This window comes from Ailuropoda melanoleuca, chromosome 16, assembly GCF_002007445.2.
Source record: "Ailuropoda melanoleuca isolate Jingjing chromosome 16, ASM200744v2, whole genome shotgun sequence".
Lineage (NCBI taxonomy): Eukaryota > Metazoa > Chordata > Mammalia > Carnivora > Ursidae > Ailuropoda > Ailuropoda melanoleuca.
This window is the reverse complement of record NC_048233.1, coordinates 21,248,940-21,264,640: the sequence shown is the minus strand read 5'-3', so window position 1 is coordinate 21,264,640 and position 15,701 is coordinate 21,248,940. Positions and strand designations below refer to the sequence as shown.

General features: G+C 38.5%; 1 pseudogene; it reads left to right on the top strand.

Annotated features, from left to right (window-relative positions):
• Positions 1-2,810: 2,810 nt before the first annotated feature.
• LOC117796751 overlaps positions 2,811-15,701 on the top strand; it is a 119,610-nt pseudogene continuing 106,719 nt past the window's right edge.

Sequence of the window (15,701 nt, the reverse complement as noted above, 5' to 3'; positions counted from 1 at the left end):
TTCCCAACAGATTCCTAAAAGATAAATAATATTTATTATTTGATGAGAAGATTGAACCACAGCCACAGGACACTGAAAGTTTGTGGAAGAAGCTAGTGGATAAGAGCAAGGAGCAGCGGATAGTGGTAGGTGAATGACGGACTATTTACACTCCACCTACTAGGTCAATGGCTCTGCATTTTCATGCACTCCTGGTGTTGAGTCAGGTGAAATGTTATGCTATACTATACTATACTAAATGGCCTCTGAGCCACCATAAAATTAATGCCATTCCCTAGGCAGCTAACTTAACCGCCATACAAGCTAAGCTGAGAGAGAAACACAAGATAAAAGTGTTGAAAGCAAATTTATACAAATGAGGAGAAAAGTACATTGGAGAGAATCCTCCACCCTTCGTCTTGAACATAAAGATTTCGTGACAACCTGTGTGCAGGTCATTGGAGGGCCGTTTTCTTGCATAGTCCTTGAGGTGTCTTATGCCCCTGGAGGTGTGCCCCCAGAGACCCTGCTCTATGCTCATCTCCTGGATGTTCTGGTCTAGAAAAATTAGGGTCACCCAAAATGAACAGACCACAAGTGGTCTCCTTGAGTGGGGAGATTAATCTATGCCGCACGTTTTCAAGACAATGCTATGGAAGTATACACGTAAGACCCATAAGCGGTAGAGAAGAGGAAGTCAGGGAGGAAGTTGGGGGAAAGGCAAGGCAGGAGTTAACGCTGAGCAGAAATTCAATGAGGTTGAGGAGTACTCCCAGAGGGAAAGTGGGAGCGGCATCCCGGAGATGCAGTCCCACTTATTCATCTTATAAATTGTGCTGACAGCACACCAGCACTTTTTAACTGAGCAACAGGAACACACATCCAGTCAAAAAACTGAGTCATTTGGCATTCACAAGATGTTCACATGCCAAAACATGGCCTGACCCACATCACTCTTTCGTACACCAAAATATAATATATACTCATTCTAAGAAGTGATGAGAAGCAGTAAAAATTTTTCTTCTTCTTTCCATGGCAGCACTCTTGCTCCACACCCAGCATTCTGTGCAATTTACACGTGGGAAAGATTGAAAAGGTCATGTGACATCAGCTCAGCCCACACATTGGAATGGGGATCTGTTGGCAAACTGCAGACTCTCGGTCCTGCAAAATTAATTGAGATGGGAACATCAACCTGTGAAAATGTGTCTTTTTGTTTCTACAATGCCTTTTAGAAATATGACACGAATATCCCAAAGTATGCCCTTAAAGGTATGATTTTGAAATTCAGTAGAAAAGAAGGGAGAGAAACATGCAGAATGGAGGAAAGGAAAAGACAGTATACCATTTCTCAAGATGTGACTCTTTGCACCTCTTTTTCCTCCCCAGAGAGCACTGAATGTTGATAACAATTGTGAAGGCTCTAAGGCCTTTCGGTATTTTGGAGAACATTTCACAAAGCAAACTTTAGTCATGTAAAATGGGTAAACATGATGTGAAATGTATTAACACATTTGGCGAATTCTGCAAATATATTTTTACACAATTAGCTTAATTATTTAGATACATATTAAACCTTGCTTGCCTCAAGCGATTTAGCATGGAATGTAATTTCACATATTATCACAAGAAAAACACATTTATAGGAAATCTGTGTCTTTCCTTTCATAATAACACTTCAAACCATCATTATTTGAGATATAAATAGATAGTTTATATTTCAAGGATGATGAGCACTGTATTTCCAGAGAAAGTGTCTCCTGATCCAGTCTAACAAGTGGCCCCCTAAAGCTCTCTGTTCATTTCTTGTATTGAAATAGACTCTGGTTCTGCTCCATCAGCGATACTATAACCATATGCAAAACAGGGTGCCCACACCTCATTCCGCACTGAAAAGATTTGTTTTAATTTATTTTGAAGGGACTTTATAAGTGAAGAGCATGCAGAACTAATTCAAAGAGAGTTTTGAAGGAGGCAGGGGTGATGTAGTTCTGCGCATTCCCACGCTTGCAAGGCAACAGCACTTACTTCAACGTGAAAATCTTGCTCAATAGTGATTGCTTGTTGTCTTTCCATTAATATTTTTGGTGGAACGTGGGTAGCATCATTTCCTGAGAGGGAAAATTATTTTTGGAAGTCCCTTATATCAGTCATCCTTGCAATAGAAAAAAGGAAGCATTAATGATAGGAATACTTGATGTTTGTATGGTGGTTTAAAGATTTTTAGAGGGCTTCCACATACATTACTTTATTATGAAACAACTCAGTGATCTAGGTGGTGCTTGGTATTGGTCATTTGCATTTGGAGAAACTCCATTTTCCAAAGGGAAAAAATAAATCATAGAAGTAACTTGCCATAGTCGCTTAAACTGTGACCACCCAGACTGAAATATTTTTACAGAATATGTTTTTGTCATTTTACTGTGACAGGCAATAGCATTTTGAAGTGAAGGAGAATATAGTATACATCTATATGTATATACACACAGATCTTTCACAAATTATCTTATTAATTCCTAGTTATGTAGACTTGATCTCAAAAACAATCACCTTTTGTATTTGTAACCTAAGAGTTTCCAGAGGTAGTAATACAGGGAAATTCTCTGCCTAAGGGAAGGGAGAGGCAAAGAAAACAGCACGGTAGCCTCCCAAGCTGAGACCACTGTGAACGGTACCCTGCTAGCCTTAAAAATACTTTCTTCTGGGGTAGAAACCAGTCACACAGGAAGACAGAACTTTGATTCCATTTGTATTGCTTGTCGTTCAGAACTAAACCAAGGAGGATGAGAAAAATGTCTCTCCAGCTAGTCTGGGTATGTAGCAAGTAATGAATGACTCAAGGAGTGGAAGGCGGGACTCTATCAGGGACTCTGAAGGACACCGGGGGATTCCAGGATGGAGGAGTCTACCTTGCAGAGGTGTGCATGGCTCAAGTTGGTGTTAATGTCAGTTTAAATCCTTTTCCACTCAACAGCCCAGCCTTGAGAAGGGGCTTGAGCTGTCAATCTGACTGATGGTTGACACCTCAATTAGAAAAGCTCCGTTTCAGTGAAGATCTAGGAATGGAAGAACAGAACGAGGAAGCCACCGACCTCACACAGCTTGAAAAGGCAAGCTCCACGCTCTCGGAACAACAAGGCAGCACAACCGACTTCGACTTCCCATTTTTTTCAATGTGCTCATTTCTACAAACCTGAAGGTCCCTGACTGAACTGTTTGTAATGTTGAAGCCCAATTTAAATCTTGTGTATCTGAAGGAAAACGTTCCTTAGTCAATGAATGAGCCTAGCTGATAAGCCAGTGCTCCCCCTCTCACTATGGGTTAGTTACGCTCTCCTCCTCATCCAGGTGCAGCATCTCAGAGGAATATTATTTTTTGAAATGTCTGTATATGAAAATTGGTCACTGTGTGTGTGGCAGAAACTGCCTCAATATTCCATTTACCCTCTTGCAGTTAGGTGGGGCCACTGCTACTAATCCAATGAAACGTGTGTGGAAATGGCATGTCAGTCAGCTGCCGCAGGGAAAGCTGCAAGTGGGATTCTCAATTCTCTTCCTATACTGGCAACTCAGGAAGGCTTGTGTTCCAGGGGAGCAGCTAGAAGATGGCTGAGCCTCTGTCAGGCTGGTTTTCTGATTGACCATGTTGAGTTGAGCCTCTCAGTCGCTCACATAGAGGATGGCCCGGAAGTACACATACATGCATGTGCACATGCATGTGAGGCTCGGCACTGAGAGGTCACCAGGAGCCCCATGTAGCCTAGCCCTTCCTCACTAATGCAGTGGAAGAGCTGCAGCTTTGGCAATATTCTAAGGCAATTAAATTATGAAATGAAGACCCACATCAGGAGCCTGTAAAAATATGTCTGTGTTTGCAGATTTGAGGTTTGTCCTTTTCTGCTACAGCTCTGATGTAAAGAATCTAGCAATAGAGAGACAAGCTGAAATTAAATGTGCAGTAGAGGGCCTTTTGGAAAACTCACAGCACTAAGGTTGCCAAATTTGGTATTTCACCTACTAAACATATCACACATTTGTCCATTCTCTCCAATTCTACTACTGGCATTAAGCTGAAGCCACCGTTGTCTCTCTTCCAGGCTGTGGCACTCACTCTAGGTACCCTCTGATCAGCTGGCCTCATTTCAGCCCGAGTCCTTTTCAGCACCCCCTCCCGCATTAGAAATCTGCAATAGGTTCTCATTGCTCTTAGAATAAATTCCAAAATACTGACTATGGCTCCCAAGACCCTATGTGAATGGATGACAGGGACGAAAAGCATGGAAAGTCATTCCACGGAACTTACCCCAAGGCTCCAAAAGGCTTCTAGGGCCAAACTGTCTGTGGCCTAACCAGCTAGTGGAGATTTATCCCTGGGTTCAAAACAGAGTACTTGGCAAAAAGTTATTAGTGTTAGCGACGCTCTTTTCTAAAACTGCGGATGGAGGAAGGGGAGGAGATAAAAATACATGGTTACAACGAAACAGACTAGCATTTATCCAAGTCTCCTGTCTCCATACAATTTAGCTTTTTGGTGAAAGTTACTTTTCAATACTAATTTGGACTTGGGACCTTCCTCCTAAGACTCTCTACTAGTCCTTACATAACATTTAGGGCCCCGCATGTTCTGTGTCCCCCAATTGCACCATTTGGGGGAGAGGGAAGCTGAAAAGCCACTTTCCTCTTTTCATTTTCTATACCCTTCATCACTCTCAAGACCTGATTCCAGTGTTTCCTTCTTGCAAATACTACCCTGAGTCTCTCAGTTACTTGAGCTCTCCTAAACAATAGGTTAATAGTTGGGAACCAGGATCAACCATGAAGTATTATCATTGATATCATTTTATCATGTAATATCATTATATGTCATATCATATCATTATGTGTATATCATATCATATCATCATATCATATCAATGTTTCTTTCTTCCTAGACTGTGAGCTGCATGAGGACAAGAACACCATATTGTCTAGCTCAGTATCTTTCTCTTTTCCTCAAACCCACAAACCAGTTCTAACATCTAACGTACACTGCAAACTCTCAAGAAATGCTTTTACCTCCCTTCCTTTTGGAGATTGTTAGGGGAGTATAAACGACTGGGAGATATATATCTATATATAGATATATCTATATATAGATATATATCTCCTTTTTCTTTTGATTGTTGATTGTTATCCTGAATGATTACAACACAAAAACTTCCTAATAGACATTATTTATAAATGACTTATTCCTTTAAAAGGGTGTTATTGCTTTATTCAACGTGCTATTTCTGAGGTTCCCCCAGATCCTTGAATGCCAGGAGGAGGCAAAGGGCGAAGTGCTGCTGGGAACCACTCTGAGCAATAAAAATGGTGCATCTGCCATCTAGTGGTAATGTTGTATAAGTGCACCTGGACTTGAAAGAAATCTCGAGGGCCATCCTAAAGTGAACACAGAGTAAAAATAATACCTAACATGCATTGAGCTCCTTCTATGTCCCAGGCACTGTGCTAAGTGCTTTATGTAGATTATCTCATTTTCTCTTCAAGACAATAATATGCAGTAGACCCTATCTTTACACCCATTCTATAGATGAAAAGTTTGAGGCACTGAAAAGTTAAGGTTTCTAACCCTGGTAGCCCGACTTCAGAACCTACATCCTTAAAGACCACACTATAAGAAAAGATGGTCAACTGAGCTAAGCTCTATGAAGAAGCATTCATTTCTGTGTTAATACACATAATAATTATTAAAATGTGTTTATAATCTTAGAGTTGGAAAAATACATTCACATTTGTTTTATTTTTACAACTCAATTAGTGTTAACCTTGTGTTACAGATAGAGAAACTCTATCTCATGAGAAATGAAGTGATTGCATAAGGTCTTGCAGCCAGCAATTGTCAGAGCCAGGATCCAGACTTGGGTTTTAGTCACCAAACTCCATATTGTATCAACTACACTATGTTTCAAGTGTGGTGAAGACAAAATGTCACAAAGAGGTTTTATAAGCCTATGTATTTAAAAATAGAATTTCATAATTCAAATGGTTAGTGCCCCAATTTCCTTGGAGGTTGAGTGACTCAAGTGTTTGAAGAAGAGCCTGTGACAGTCTGAGCACAGAGTGGCCAATTCTCTTCTCTCCTAGAGGCTCTCCTGTGCGGAGCGCTCCATCTGCCAGAACGTTTCATCTACCAATAAATCAAATAACCTGCACCAGCTTCCACACCCAAAGAAAACCCTCTCACTCTCTAAGGATGGATGATTTATACAGTTTAAAATGTGTTTTTCCTGTCTCGATAACCACCAAATAACTGACTGCCAGTTCTTCCTAACGTTGCAAACCTCTCAAGGAAATCTGTTCAGACACTGCTCCCCAGTCAGTCGGTGGGGAAGTTCAAACTAGCTCCTGTGTCTACTGGTGCTCAGATCATGGCGACACGTAATTTTATAACAAAAATCTCAGCTTCTGATTGTAGGATATGTTCTTTCCCTTCATTAAAATGCCCTGTTTATTTTGGCCACCATTCAAAGCCTTCTCATCTCTTACCTATGCAATATTCCATTTTATTCCTTTCTTTAAAATACATATTGAGATCCTTTTTTCGTAGTCCCTAACCTCAAGGATCTTGCAATCTAGTAGAATGATATATACAAATTAAATTAACAGCGAAGACAATTACAGAGTGTGCAAAGTGACTGGGAAGGAAGTAAATAGCCAAAGGATGGAGAATAACAGTGCTAAGGAGCGCCTGTATTTCTGGGCATTTGAGCTGAGACCTGAAAGAGTAAAGAGGTAGGGAAGTGGGAGGAATTACAATTAGTGGGAATGCCTGTTTGAGCTCCTTTCAGACCTAGCTCCTGGACTGTCACTGCAGTCATGCCTCTAATCTCCTTCCCATCTTCTCATCGTCCCATCTATCCTTGGATCTCTGGGCATTTACGGTCTATCAGTACACATACTTACATAGACTTATGCATTCTTGACTCTTACGTTTGTGCATCGTGCTTACATGTGAGCTCCTTAAAACTCTACTTTCAAAGTCCCTCATATTTATACCTCTCTTGAATGTCTTGGTGTGGTGGAGTGAATAAGAGAAAAGTAACAGGCAGATTTTTGTGGTGAGAGAAAGGAAGTGGGAAAGGGGTAAAAATACTTGAGAAAAAGATTCTGGATAGACAATGGGCTTGATTATAGAAGGCTCAGGGCAGGTGAGAGTTGTATGATTACAATAATGACAGGTAAAATGTTCTAAAAAATAGGAATTTCAAATGATATAAAACTTGTTCTCCTAGCACAGTGATGATTTTGAATTACTTGCATTTTGTGACATCAGATGAGAATTAAACTCTTAAATATTTTGCTGCCCACAGAAATCATCTCTTTATCACAGCAGTGACAAGTGTGTGGGCTGTTCTTTGGTGAGGTGCATAGAGCCTCAATTACCATCCCTTCATAGGGAATATATTATGTGAAGAACAATTCAGAGTGTCGCTATAAAAGTACAATTTTCTTATTCAATAATTTTGTGCTTCATGCTTTCAAGTCCTATCCCCTCACTTTCCTAATCCCTCCCAAAATATACAAACAAACATAAAAACAATGACCCCAAATACTCATTTTTCTTTACTCTTCTTAGGCTGGCAGAGCCAGAAAATCCTTCACAGAAGAGACAAGCTAGATTATATTCAACCTCACACACCATCAACACAGTTGTCAGCCATGTACATGTTCATTACAGGGATGGTGTAAGAAGCAAAGTGAACACAGCTGGATTTTCAGATCCCAGGTCGAGTCTGCGGGGCTGACTGTTAGAAACATCATCTTTTCACTTATACACTGAGAAAATTTGATCTGGAAGTCATTGAGAAAGAATATGGAAGCCCCATGATGTCACTCTTACTGAGTGACTTTTCCATTTCTGAGCTATGGTTCAACACAAATAACTGGCACCATAAGCAAAGTGATTATTGAAATAATATTTATAGATATACAATTACATAATGTTTGGGGTCTTGTAACAGATATGTTTCTTTCAGATAATTCATAATCCTTAAGTATTTTTCAAAATAATTAATTACACACTTTAAAAATTTTATATATTCTTTCATCTCTGCTACCACCCAAAAGAAGCTACTGTTTTTCCTCTTACAAAACCCACTGTAGCTAAACAAGACTCACCGTGAAAGAAATGTCATTAATAGTTAATACTAACAGCAGTAAAATAATTACTCTAATTGTCTTGGTGGAGGATTGAATTTTTATTGTGTTTATTTTTAAATGTCATATTTAGAATTATTTTGTTGGAGATCTTAAACAAGTGGACCTTTGTTTTTGTTCCAGAAGTTACAAAATGTAAGCCAAAATATTCCATATGCTTCTTTTTTACTTAACTGCTTAATCAAACCTTTCTCCTCAAGGGAAGAATTTCATTCATTCTTTACTGCCTATTTAATTAATTGATTCTCTTCATGGAGGACATGAAATCAATATTTTGGGACCAGTTCCCTGAAAAAAGAATGAATTTAATATCTACATATATGTGTCTTTCCATCACTCACACATCCTTCTTCTCTCCCTCCCATTACATAATGTTGTCAACAGCCAACATTGACCTGGAAATGCCACAAAACACATGAGTTGCATTCTGGACACTTAGATCAAAGCAGTGTGTCTCTGCATTGTTTCTTCCATTCTCTAAATGTCTCAAGACTCTATTTGATGGTGGAGGCCTCTCATCTCATCTAACTCAGTTCTCTGCAATGGAAACATTCTTGGAGAAATGTATTCTAAAATACCCATGCTTATTTTTCCATACAAAAACCTAACTAGCTAAGTCTTTCATCTTGAACTACTGTATCCAATTCAGCCATTCTCACTTTATTAAAACTGAAAATTTCCTTAACCTATTACCAATGTCCTGACACATTCTATTACTTTTTCTTCTTTGAGCTCTTGTATTTGTGCAAATTATTATGAACTTTAATTAAGACATTACAATTCTCCACAATGATTCTCTTTTGTCACTGAAAGAGAGGAGCACTTCCCCCACACTCTTCTTTAAAATATTTAAAAGCAAAAAATCACATGCTCAGCTTATGCATTGTTCTTTATCTTTGTCGAATCATGATATTAAGGGCCAAATCTTCATTAACTGCTACAACACCTGATAGGCCCACTTGGGTCCGTTGTCTATTTTAGAATTTCAAAAAAAGATGCTTTTATCACTTTAAAACACTCAGCCATGCATTGACGAAAAGTTAAGAAAACTCAGAGAAGAAACATACTGTATCGAACAAGAAAAGATATGTGTGCCTTCTGGAGTGGGAGATACAGGCTTCCCATTATGAAATGAATAAGTCACGGGAATAAAAGGCACAGCATAGGGAACATAGTCAATGATACTTAATAGTGTTGTATGGTGACAGATGGTAGCTACACTTGTGGTGAGCACAGAATAATATATAGAGAAGTCGAATCACTATGTTGTACACCCAAGATTAATGTAACATTGTATGTCAACTATACTCAAAACAATTTTAAAAATAGTTATGTATCCCTTCTGATTTTGATCATGCCTGGCCAGTATGTTCTGTCTATGTGGTTTTACTGCCTGGGTCTAGCCAGTCACTTGAGCTGAGAGTATCCATCTGTCTGTCTGTCCGTCTCCCTCTCCTCTGTGTCCCTCAGTCAAGGCAACCAGCCTCATGCACAGAGTTTCTGGCTAGCCCATTGATTCTGGATTATATGGAGGTTGTGTCACATGGGCCAGATGATATTACAACCTAGATGTTAACGTCTCATGTGTGAACTCTAACTGATAGGTCAGGAGGTAGAAAGCTGGGTAGGTATTGTCTGTCTTTTATCCAACCCATGAACTGCTCTGAGATTTTGTCATGCATTTTGTCCAGAGAAGTATCACGTGTCCTATTGAGCAGACAAATCCCCTAAGTGATCTTCTAGGTCATAGCAGCTCATCACGAAGCCCAGGCTGAGCAGTAATGTACCACATCACGTTGCTTCCTGTCCTAGCCTGCCTCTTTCTCATTCTCATTTCCCTGGGTTTGAAGCTTTAAATAAAGTATTGGCACTTAATTCTTGCCTCACATTCTGCTTTCTAGGGAGCCTAGGCAAAGGCAAACACTATAAAAGCAATAGGCTTATTTCTCTTTTTCGATTTGAGAGTCTATGAAAATTACTGAGAAATATTAGCTGTGGTGTTAGAATCTCCAATGGCACATTTATCTTATATTTATGAATTTCAAAGTTTGACCAGTTGATATCTTAGTGTCCTAATGTAAATTATTTAGTACATATTACATTTAATATTCACATTTCAAATGTTAAAATATCTATGCTTTTGTTTATGGTTTTAAAATGATTTATACGAAATATTTATTTTTAAGCTGATATCACTTGGAAAAATGTTAACTTTACATTTGAGAACCCCAGCAGATTCTAGCTGAATGAGATAATCAAACTTAACATCATCAATATTAAAACAATCCGATATGATGTGCCTCCTAACACAGAGAAGACTAGCGCATCATTATTGTGGTATTCCTGACCAAAACACATTATGTGAATCTAACCATGGAAAGCAATAAATAAGTCTAAATGGAGAGACATATTCTAAGAAGTAACTGGACTGTACTCTTCAAAAATAACTAGGTCAAGAAAGATAAGAAAGGCTGAGGAGTCATTCCTAATTTAAGGAGACTAGGAAGTCATGACAAATAAACACAATGCATGCTCCTGGATTTTACTCTGGAGCAGAAGAAAGTCCCTATAAAGAATAACACTGATGAAATTTCAATGTGAACTGCGGAGTCTATAACATAATTGCAACAACATTAAACGATACCCAGATGATACCCAAAGGGGGAAAGTTTGAGTAGAGCACTTCTCGGGAGAGGCAAAGTGCTAAAGAAAGAACAAAATGTGTGCATGTGTTTATTACTCAGTCTAACACCAACTGTGATAGCAAACGAATCTAAAATTTCCATAGGCATACAAAAGAAGAGTTTATTCCATAAACCACAAAGCTTTCCTCCACATGGTGATTCAGGTATCTATTCCCTTCTGTCTTGTGGCTCCTCTCTCTTTCAGTATCTCATAGTCCTATGCAGCCAACGGTGGGGAAAAGAAAATGGATAAGCCCTGATCGCATGCAAAGTCTTTGGCCTGACACAAATCATTTCCATTCACATTGCTTTGGCAAGAATTAGCACGCAGCCATACCTCAAAACAAGTGAGGCTAAGAAATGTAGTTACCGGCTGGACAGCTCTCTCCTCCCTGCGACAAAACTCTGTGGGAAGCGGAGCGTGAAATTTTGTAGATGACGTAGCAGAGGGAGAAGGTCTCCAGTGTTGTACAATTTGCAAAAACCTAACTGCCATTCACTGAGCAGTTACTATGTGTCAGACATAAGGCTAAAAGTTTTACATGTCATTCGCTCAAAATTCTTATGAAACAAGAGTCATTATCTTTATTCCATAGATAGAAAGCCAGGAGCTTTCTGAAGTGAAAAACAACTTGACCCAGGGCACATACTAGGCAATGGTATTTTGAGGTTTGCCTTACTCTCAATCCCCTGTAGTGGTTACACGCATGAATTTAGGATGGACAGCGTGATTCAAATCTTGGCTCTGAGTGTTTAGTTCCATGACCTTTAGCACATTATGTCATCTTTTAAGCTGTGATTTACCCATCTATAAATGGGAATAATGCTGACCTCACATAGTTGTTGTTGTTGTTGTTTTAAAGAAGATCATGTTTATAAAGTTTTGATCTTGGTATTTCACTGAGTACAGGGAATACAAATATTAGACAAACCCTCCCTGAGTCCCAGGACCACCACCTATTATTAGCCCTGGGATTCTGAATTTCCCCCAATGTCTGCTTCCTCACCTGTCAAAACAAAAACAAAAAACCTGTTAAAGTTAAATGGCTTAATATATAAAGTGATTAACTCAGTCTATGTTGCAGTGTTTATTAAGTGTTTGTATTCCTTCTTATTTCTGTGGTAACAAATGACCACAAATTTAGCGGCTTAAAACAATGCAAATATATTATCTTAATAGTTCTGAGATCAGAAATCCAGTATCAGTCTCTCTGCTTGAAATGAAATGTTAGTTCTTCTGGAGGTGTCCAGGTTCTAGGGGCCACCTACATTCCTTGGCTTGTGTTCCCTGCCTCTGTCTACGGCCATCAGCATACATCTCATTCCTCTGATCTCTGCTTCTGTCCTGACATCTTCTCTCTCTGACTTTGACTCTCCTGCCTCCCTCTTATAAGGACCTTTATTATTATGTCAGACTCACCCAGATTATCCACAGTAATTTCTCCATCTCACGTTCCTCAACTTAATCCCATCTACAAAGTCCCTTTTGCATATAGGGTAGCACATTCACAAGTTTTGGTTCTGAGGATTAGGATGTGGGCATCTTTGGGAACATCATTCAATTTATCATGTTGTTAGCAGTAGTATTTCTAAAATTAGAAGTTATTCCAAATTAAATAATACATAAATGTGACCAAGGCAATGCCTGGAATTCAGTAAGAACTTGATAAAGCTTAGATCCCTCATCTACCAAAAAACCCTTCATAACCTCTGGTACTTGAAGATATCATCATATTTCCCCAGATAAAATAAGAAGTATCAAGGTAAATACTCAGCCAATTCAAGAGAGTAAAAGCTAGCAAGAAAAACAAGTAAACAGAGCTGCTGTGTCTAAGTTGGTATAAAAATTCTGGAGAAAATTGAGGTTTTTTTTTTTTTTGATTGGTGTGTGTGTGTGTGTGTGTGTGTGTGTGTGTGTGTGTGTGTGTTTAAGAAGTCTAAATGTTTTACCCTTAATCTATTTTGTGGTTAAGAACTGGCTCAAGTCTCTTTGTAATTTTCTTATATTTTAGCTAGAACTATTGTCTCCATAGCTTTTTTTCTGTTGTGAAAGGAGCCTGCTACAAGATGTTGGATGAGCATGGGTCTTCACAGGCCACCAGGAGAGCTCATCCTTGGGCTTCCAATGGAAGAAGTCATTAAAAACATATCAGGACTAGACATTTTTAGAAATTCTATGTACACTGGAGAATCCTGGCTTAAAAAATAATAATTTTTTTAAAAAGCCAAATTGCTCAGCTGAACCTGTAGACAATCTGGCTTTTAGTTAGTTTAAAGTATATTTTATGACATTAGAAACATGAGAACATGTGTTATCTGGCCTGGGGAAGAAAGCAGCACCCCTAAATTCTAATCATTTCTTTCACCAATCCAAAGGAAATCTCTCAAGGCTTTAAAAGGTTGGGTTAACAACACTGAAAATATTTTTATTTTTCACACTCCTCTGCTTTTCTTGGTTCCATCTGGGACCAGAAGCCAGCACGTTGAAATACCAGGAGAAAGGCAGTCCTCAAACATTTCCAGTCTGACGAGAGGCAGGAAATAGCAGAAAGCTCAGAAGGGCAGATTTTCTTTTCTGCTTACAAGATTTCCAGGCTAATTTAATATGTTAACAAGTTTGCATAGGTATTACTCAATATGACTTGGGAATATCCAAGTTTTGAAACCTGTTAGGGTTTTTGTGTTCCAGAAATGAATATTCATCTTTATTGTCATCATGTTATTAATTGTTAATATAAATGACATCATTTTTTATTTATGTAACAGTTTTCTTGTGGGAATTCCAACATCTTTAAATAACATAACTGTGGCAATTATTTGCTCTCAAAATGTCTCATTAGGAGATTAGAGTTGGGATGGAAAGTTATGATTTTTTAAAAGACAAGTATGATGTTGGTTTCAGTTCACTGACAAATGCAGCTAAGTCTTTATTTAGTTATATGAATAAATGCAAGAAAAAGTAGGAGGAATACCAATTGTTTAAGAAAACCAAAATGATTTAGCAAAGAATGTAAAAAATATCTCAATATTTTCTGCACATAAGTAAATTCACCAACTCAAAGTTCTCCAAATATGGCTTCAGAATGCTTTGGAGGAGCCAGAGCCAACTCTCATGAGTCAACAAAATAAAAATACCTTAAGGGAATGATTTAATAGCTGCTTCCCATTCCTGGTTGTAATAGAATAGGACTAATTTTTTTTTTAAATCTACAGGACATTGTGAAGTTGGGCTTTGTTTGATGCTCAGACCTTTTCATACACTCATATTGAAAAACATGAGAAACACTAGGGAAAAGAATAATTTGTGGCTGCAGCCCCAGTCACAAGGGATTTAGAGATCATGGAGATCAATGAGACGTAGTTCTCACACTTTCCTCAAACAATGCAGAAGCACAACGGATTTAATTTATGCTAAGCACACATTCATGTGAAATTAGTTTGTCCTGGGTCTTTTTAGATCACTAACATGCTGAAGCCAGGGCTTGTACCTGTAATGTGTCTCATATGGCATCTCCAATAGGCTCTAGTTACCATTCAACATTTCTGGAGCACCCAGTCCTAGGTACCAGCAACTGGACTCTGTTAGAATAGAACCATGGTTTCTTAAGCATTTTTGATGAAATGATTAATTTAGGTATATCATCATCAAACACTTATTGGCTTTCTACTGTATCCTTTAGATGAGACTATGCTTTAGATATTCAGGGATCTCTGTGTTTACGGAGCCTACAGTTTCATAAGAGAATATAAACAATTAGTGGGCTGCCATCAACATAAAATTACAAATTTGGAAAAGTGCTGAAAAAGTAAAGGAACAGGATTGGGGTGGGAGAAAATGGTTAGGAAAACCCTATTTCTTTACATAGCAATTAATGTGCAATTGGGATCCATTAAAAGAACCAAAGAGCATTCCAAGGAACCATATGACCCACCCACGTTACAGGATAGCGAGTTATCTGGCCAGATTAGCCTTTGGTTCCTCTATCAAAGAAACAGCAAAAGCATATCATCCATCTTCTGACTTGAGTACATTTGACTTCTCCAAGAACAGTTTTTGAGCCCTTTGACTCAACCTTGCTATGGCTCTCTCACTTCTTTATCTACCTACCCCACCACTGCCCATGAGGTAAGGGCAATAAGTTCTAGCCAACAGTAAGTGCCTTCCTCACTTATCCTAAAAATATGAACTCTCAAGCCCATACTTGTCTGGTGCTATCTTTTCCCATCATTTCTAAGTCTCCTCACAATTTTGAAAGGTATTTGTGACCTTTTCCTCAAATGCCATTACAAAAATGAACAAGTCTGGAAAGTTTAAGGAGTCATAAAGTCCTCATACCTGATACCCTTTGTTTACTCGAAGCAAAATGTTCCCAATCATCTTTCTCACCGAATTTATGTAGGTAACCAGGGTAGAAACAGTTGAATCCAAGCAGGAGAGTGGTAAAGGAACCGATAGTGGAATTTCTACATGGTATGAAACTATTCCTCAAAGCCACAAGTGTACAGGGTCCACAGGTAGGACAAAGAGAAGGTAAGACAGAATCATGTTTGTAGCCAGATGAGAGACTGAAACTAGATTTTGAACTCCTAGCTCTCTTTCTAATCCTTCTTTTCTTATAAACTTGCGTTAGCTACCGAGGCTAGGATTTCAAGAATGAAAACTTCATGTAACTCTGAAATTTAATTTTTAATAATAATAAGCCAATAATGTTTTTAAAATTGGCAATCAACTTTAAATTTTTACCTGCCATTTTAATATTAGGGCCAAATCTTACTTGTAAGGCAATCAATGGAATTAGAATTAATATGCAATATTAAGGAAACACCTGCCTTGTTTAG